Source organism: Meleagris gallopavo, chromosome 29 (assembly GCF_000146605.3).
Source record: "Meleagris gallopavo isolate NT-WF06-2002-E0010 breed Aviagen turkey brand Nicholas breeding stock chromosome 29, Turkey_5.1, whole genome shotgun sequence".
NCBI lineage: Eukaryota > Metazoa > Chordata > Aves > Galliformes > Phasianidae > Meleagris > Meleagris gallopavo.
In genome coordinates, this window is record NC_015039.2 from 1,885,376 (window position 1) to 1,892,862 (window position 7,487).

General features: G+C 50.8%; 1 long non-coding RNA gene across 1 annotated transcript; it reads left to right on the top strand.

The window, feature by feature from the left end:
• Nucleotides 1-1,034: 1,034 nt before the first annotated feature.
• Nucleotides 1,035-7,185, top strand: LOC109371112. Its single transcript, XR_002121798.2, has 2 exons — nucleotides 1,035-2,488; nucleotides 2,602-7,185. It is a non-coding gene; the product is annotated as an uncharacterized LOC109371112 (long non-coding RNA).
• Nucleotides 7,186-7,487: the final 302 nt, after the last annotated feature.

Genomic DNA, 7,487 nt, shown 5'->3' on the forward strand with positions numbered 1-7,487 from the left:
CTCTATGTGGTCCAGCCCCAAAATGCAGCCCCGCCCACAGCGCGGTCCCGCCCCCTGACATAACCCCGCTTCTCGGCGTGGCTCCGCCCTCTAATGTAGCCCCGCTCCTCTATGTGACCCCGCCCCCTAACAGAGCCCCGCCCTCTATGTGGCTCCACCTCCACCATAGCCCCGCCCCTCTGCGTGGCCCCGCTCCCTAACGTAGCGCCGTATCTCTATGTGGCTCCGCTCCCAAACGTAGCCCCGCCCCTCTCTGTGGCCCCGCCCCTTAACTCAAACCCCGCCCATCGACGTGGCCTTGCCCCCAGGAGGTGATGCACACGTGTGTGGGTAGGCACACGTGTGTGATTGTGTGCACACTTCTCTGCCAACATGTGTGTTTCCATGTGTGGAGGGGTGTATATGCATCTGCATGTGTGTGTACATGTGTGTGCATATGTGTGTCCACATGTGTGTTTCTCTGCGTGCGTGTGTGTGCATATGTGTGTATGTGCAATACTTGCATATTCACATCTACATGTGTGCATATTTGTGCACGTGTGTTTGTATGTGTGTTCCTGAATATATGTACGTGCGTGTGTACATGTGTGTGCATGTGTTTGTATGTGTGTGGGTGTAAATATATCTGCACGTGTGCATGTGTACATGTATGCATATGTGTGTACATGTGTACATGTATGTGTGTGGGTACATGTGTTCATGTGTGTACATGTGTGTCCCTGTTAGTGCACATTTTTATGTGTGTGTATGCTTGCATGTATGTTTGTACATGTGTGTTCATGTGTACGCAGGTGTATATGGATCTGCATGTGTACACCTGTGTGCATGTATGTACCTCTATGGACATGCATGTACTTGTGTGTGCATGTGTGTACTTATGTGTATGCGTGCACATGTGTGTTCACATGTTTGCATGTGTTTATCTGTGCACATATATGCATACATATGTGTACATTTGTGTCTGTATATGTGTATGCACATATGTGTACATGTATCTGCATGCGTACATGTGTGTGCATGTGTGAGCATGTGTGTATGTTTACCTGTGTGTGCACGTGTGTAAATGTGTACATGAATCTGCATATGTGCATGTATGCATGCGTGTATGGGTATACACATGTGTTTTGATGTGTACTTGTGTGCATGTATGTACGTGTGTACACATACGTGCATGCATACATGTGTGTGCACATGCTTGCATATGTTTACATGTGTGCACATGTGTGCACATGCGTACATGTATCTGAGTGTGTGTACCCGTCTTTGCATGTGTGTACACACTGTGCACGTGCAGGAATGTTGCTTTGCAGTTTGGATGTGCATGTGTGTGTTTGCAGCCATGCAGCTGGGTGTGCATGTCCACGTGTTTGTGTCCACGCGTGGCTGTGCACGTTTCCTTGTGTTGTGTGTGCACCTATTTGTGCATGTGTGTGTGCATACGTTTGCATGTATGGACGCGTGTAGGTGTGTGTGTGTGTGTGTCCATATGCACGCTGTGCTCACAGTGGGGGCAGATTGCTGCCTCCCAGCACTGCTCTCATTACTGCCATTACTCCAACACTGATTCCAGCTCCTCGTGTGATGAGCACCGACGCTTTGCTGGAGTTCCTCTTTGGATTTTTCCCTTTTCCACTCTCCCATCAGGTGCCACATCATTAGCACAGGGTCAGAATGCAGAGCACGCTGATTAAAGGACCTTTTTGGAGGAAAGATAATTATCCCAGCCTCTTCTCCCTGTCACGTGGCACTGGCTAATGCCTAATTAGTGAGACCCCCATTGGTGAGCATTGCACCGTTTGCACCCATCATGGAAACTTCCTCTCTGGATGGAAACTGGGAGCATCCGTTGCGTGTTTGTCGATGAAACCTCCCTTTCTGGAGGTCAGCACAGTCCCTGGAGTTAGATAATGATTAATATATAGATTGCAAATCCGTGCTGCTGGCCAACTCCTGCTTTTGGGAATGGAAGGGAGATGGAGAGCGTATGAGTCGTGCTGCTGGGAGGTGGAGGGACAGGCTGGTGGGGAAGGAAAGCAGCAGGGGAGGAACAGTGTTTGCTGAGCAGTCAAGGAAAGGCTAAGATGACTGAAAGAATCTCTAAGGGCATCCAGAGAGCAGCAAATCTGACTGGTGCAGTGCATGCAGGAGGGCTGGAGGATTCGGAAGAGCTGGAACAAATGATAGGGCATGTTTCCAGCTACAGGTTGGTTTGTTCTTTCTGCATCTTTTCTCACCCGGCTCCTATTGTATGGAAAGGTGGGAGGTGGGGGATGCAGCATTTCCTGGCTTGCAGGGATGTTTGCTTGAGAAGCAGCAAGCTTTGCACAAAGCTCTGGGCAGATCTCTTCTGCTTGGGTGCTGAACAGGCCACATCCATCACAAATGTGAGCAGAAATACAGACATCCATCCAGCCCATTCCAGTGGGTCAGACTCCACACCTCCCACCATATTGGTGCGTGTGCAAGAAGCCAAGTGTGCAACGAGGCCGTAAGTTATCAGCCAGAAACCAGTTCTTCTTTACCTGTGCAGGGAAAGTTTCCCTGTCAGCTGTGATGAGAGTGGGTTTGTCGTCTCATTGCACTGTCACTCTGTGGTTGTAGGCTTTCAAGTTGGATCCAGAGTCTCCATCCCTGTAAGAAGGGGTTTCTGATGGGCTCAGGATGGGTCGTGCTGCCTGGAGCCTGGGGATGGACCCCCTCTGTCCCTCCCGTCCCCATGGGTTGGAGGGCAAAGGCTGCTGGATATGGCAGGACGGAGCTGGGATGCGCTTCTGGCACACCTCAGCCAAGATGCTCTGAGAGCATCAGCTTCAGGTGCTGCTTAATGCTGAGCATCCCAGGTACAGAGATAGGAACTTCAGTGGCAAAGTCCCTTGGTGAGCCCTCAGCATCTTTTCCAGCCCCATCCTAGGCACTGAGCTGCCCTACGGTGCTCCATCATCACCTGCCTTCCCAGACGCATTTAATGAGATTAAATCGGCCTTCCTGTGTGGTTTTCTCCCTTCATTGGGTAGAACTCGCTGGGGGTGCTGATCCCAATGCAAACCTCCTCCTCTCTTCCCAAAGTTACCACCGGAGAGACTCGGCAGCATCGACCCGTCCATAAACCCGTCGTGTTTGGGCACAAGAGGGCACTGGAACACTGCTGTGATGGGATGGTTTGTGGCTGCAAGCAGAGCTGCTGCGGCCACAAAGTCCCTCCGCACCTTCCCCATGGAGCAGACATCCGGAGAACGTCCTGCACCCTGCTGCAAGCCCTTCCAGTTAAATCACACTGCTCTGGGAGTCAGCAATTCCTCCTGCATGAGCAGAGCTGCATTCCTTGCTGCTTCCTGGGATGCCCATCCAGGTGAGAGCAACAAAATCCCTTCTGCTGCGAGTCCAACACCTGCGAAACCAAAGAGCACCTTTATTTGCTGGGGCTGGAAAGGTTGGAAATCATCCCTCTGCGCTCTGCTTAATTGATATTAATCTAATCAATGCAAATCGTATTAGCTCTCCTGGAAACACTGGGCCTTCAACCAACAGCAGCGCTGGTTGTTCTGTATAAATCAAATTTAGCAGCCTATAAACATCAGTACATCCCACAGACACAGTCACCCTCATAAAGGCATCAATTGCCATCTGAGTGTATTAGCAGAAATAAATTACAGAACTTTATCTCCCTGCCATGCTGATGGGCAAAACCACATAAAAGAGGCACTTGGAAGGCGCTTTTGTGTCGATTGTTACAGAAGCTGCCGATGCTGTTCTGCTTCTTCAAAATGCCTCAAATTGCATCTCATTAAGGGATCGGAAGAGCTTTGATGAGTGAATGATAAAAATGCCCCTCTGCGAATCCTGGAGCACCTGTGTGAGCAGTTCTGTGCAGGCAGAGGGGATCAAACCAACTTTTTACACACCTGGCAGTGGGAGGGGGTGCAGGATGGGCTCCTTTACGCTGTTCCTGCAGTGAGGGGTGAACAGGAGAAAGCGAGGAAAGAGTTTGTGCTATTCAGCCCCTCAAAAAGAAGGCTGCCAGGTGGCTTGATTGCAGTGGGAGCATCTCTGGAGGAGCAAATCGCTCAGGAGAGGGGTGAGAAATGAGGATTCAGGCTGCCAGGGTGATGCAGATCTATTAGGGAAGAGATGGGCTGTCCTGGAGCCTCAAGGTGGAATCCAGGCTGCATTAAGGTGCTTTGCATCAGATCACCTTGGGGACACCGCCTCCCTAATGCTTGCTGCTTTCCCACTTAATGGAGCCATGCTGGGATGCCCCGTGTCTGTCTGTCTTTCTGTCTGTCTGTCTGTCTGTCTGTGCCTTCATGAGCTTCCAGCAGAGCTCTCCCACCCCATCAGCTTTATCTCACCTCACCCACCAGTCCAGCTGACAGCGTGGTGCCTGCTCCTAGATAGCAAGGGCTAGGATAAGCCTCCTGTTCCTCTGCACCTCTTTATGGAGGTCTTATCCTCCTGCTCTGCCTCAGGTATGTGGCAGCCTTGTTACCATAGTAATATACCTCACCATCTTCAGTGCTCCTCGCAGAGTGCCACTGCTGGCCCATGGCGCTTACAAGGGAAGAAGGAGTTGGATGGGGACCACAAAATGCCTGGGAGCCTCACAGACCTGCTGTGGGCAACCAGGTGGTGGCCAGGATCTGTGGGAGATCATCCCTGGTGGCTCAGCTTTGCCCTATCTCAGCCCCACAGCAGCGTTCCGTGGCTGTTCCTGATGCTCCCATCCTCATCCCTTCTCTCTGTGCTTGGTGACAAGAAGCGATTAAGGGCTTTAATAATTTGGATTTATTCTTTTCTTCTATCCGAGCCTGCTCAAAGAACGTTAGAGTGATGCTAGGTAAGACTAAGCAGCTGGAGATGCTTCCTTTCAGCAGCTGGAGATGCTTCCTTTCAGCAGCGCATCCTTTGCTGTGTTAATAACTGTGGGGGCTCCTCCTGGGCACATACAAAGCCTGCACAGTCACTTCCAGAGTATTTGGGATGTGTTTTCCTTTGGGTAAATGCACAGGAGGTTCTTGTGTCTGACAGCTGTGCTCTGGTGCTCTGCAGGTTGTTCGGTGGCAGGGTGTTTTGTGCAGGAGCCCGGCTCCAGCCCAGCTTTCTGGGATGCCTTCATGCTGTGCCTTCCCTCTGGTAGGAAAACATGGAAACCTGATGTTGCACGGCTTCTGGAGGGGCAAGGAGGCTTCGTTTGGGGTGGCTGGGAGCTCAGGTAGAAATGGGGATTTGGCACTCAAAACCAGAGGGCAAAACTCAGTGGTGATGGCACGTGAGGACAGGTCTTCAGCAGGTGCTGACGCAGCGCGGGTATTTTCTTAGAGTGCCATGCTCCCCATTCCTTCAGCCTTGATTCCCCTGGAGCTGCACTCCAACCTGTGGTCAGCCTGCCAAAGCTGGCTCCTCTCTCCAGCTTTCTCCAGGATGAGATAAATCTGCCCCAACATGCAGCAGAGACAAATGCTGGAGTCGATGTGCTCTGGCAGTATGCTCCAGGCTCTTCTCTACGTCCAGCAGATTCCCCTCAGTTGAGCCCTTCTCCATCACTCAATGGCACTCAATGGGATGCTGCTGGGTTCTTTATCCCAATGCCAACATCCCCCTGGAGCACCAAGGTCCCCTCCACATGCTTCAGTCTAGCACTGTGTAAATACTGGAGCAGATGCCAGCTTGGGAAGCTGGGAACAGCTTAAATCTTCTGCTGAACGTGGGCTTCATGGGCAGATGGGCCAAAGCAGGAGGCAGCCAGCACTGGGGATGTGAGCTGCCCGTCAGCTCCCCTTTGTAGACAGGCGCTGCTTTTAATGTAGTGTCATAATTGACCCTAATTGACTTATTGCTTGTCTTCACAAATCGCCCTCTTAATGACAGTTGCAACTCCAGCCTGTGCAAACGACCCTGCTAATGACAGATGCACTGAGTGCTTTTGCTTATTCATAGAGAGGCAGGAAATCACTGAAAGCTAAAAGGTTGGGAACAAGAATGGGATGGGATGCCACTGTCTGCCTGGCAGCTGCTCCAGGAGTCTGTGCCCGGTGTCCCACTGTCACCGTGCCCTGCATTGCTGGTGCTCATCCCATTGCATGGGACGTGATAAGCAACTGATGGCTGCACCAGAGCAGCTTAAAACCACTTTTTGGTGGCATGCCAGTGTTTTGGCAAGCCTCGGGGCATCGAGCATGAGGACAGCGGTGTCTCATCTCTAGCTGGTTGAAGTTCAGTGGGGAGCAAAGGGACTACTGTGCTCCCAACTACACCTGGGATGCTTGGGTTGGGGGTTCAAGAACTTTGCTTGCTTTCTGGCTCCAGGATTTATTATTTGCTCTGAAGGTTAACAGTTTTACCAGGAGCAACACAAGATCCCGTGGTTTTGTGCCTGGGGTCTTTGCAAGCAATGGGCTGACAGCACGGAGGAAGAAGGAGAAGTGAAAACCCCTTCTCATGCAGCTCATGCTGTGGTGGGACCCATTGGTTGATGTCCAATTTCTCCTCATCAAATCCCATCAAAGTGCAGAGTGGTCCAAGGGCTGATGGATGGGTAGAGAATAACAACCCAGATTAATGCCAGGTCCAAGGGGAACATGGGCAGCAGTTGACTGTTGGGTGCTGAGCTTGGGATCAGCCCAGTGGCCAACAGAAGGGTGGTGAACAGAAGGTGTCCTCCTTCCAGAGGACACGAGGAGGAGCAGATATCACTGTGGGATCTGCAGATTTAAGGGGCTGAGCACACTAACCCGCGAGAGATCAACAGTTCGCAGGCGGTTCCGGTTCTTTATTTTTTTCCATTGGATTCAACTCTGGATTTTCTTATCTGCCTAACATGACAACCCCTTTTAAAAGCTGCCAGATGATCTATGATGGCAATGAGTTCCAGAGGCCAAGTGTGTCACGCCAGTCTGAGCTTCTAGGGAGTTTTATGCAGCTGTCTCAATCCCTCACTCTTGCTGTGGAGCTTCAGAAGAGCACGATCTTTTCTATTTTGTAGAAAACCAGAAAGCACAGCGATGGGGCTGCCATCTCTGCTCGAGATGGTCCTGAGCCCTTCTTCACACATTGACACTCCTTCAGCCATAGCGTTTGAGCATCCATAATTAATGCCTCCACTAAAGACAAACAGCGTTCGGGAAGATTTATCATTTCTTCTCTTGTAATTACCTGTCAAAATTAAAATAATGGCCTTTTTAGACGGAACTGAGAGGTTTTTTTTTTTTCTCTTTAATTAATTAAGTATGCAGCTTGTCATGCAAAATCAAGGTCACCAAGAGAGAAATGAAGCCAAATGCTCCACCAGCGCTGCTCTTCTTGCAGTGGGGAAGAGAGCTGAGGACAGTAGGGTGGGTTTGCTCAAGCATTTAGCTCCCAGAGGACCTTCATGAGCTGCAATAATACTTTATATACATAGGTATTCTCTGTGCTGGAGGCCCATCAGCCTGTGCATCCTGGAGAAGATGCTTGGAGGGCTCAGCCCTGGAGCAGTCTATGCAGACAGAACA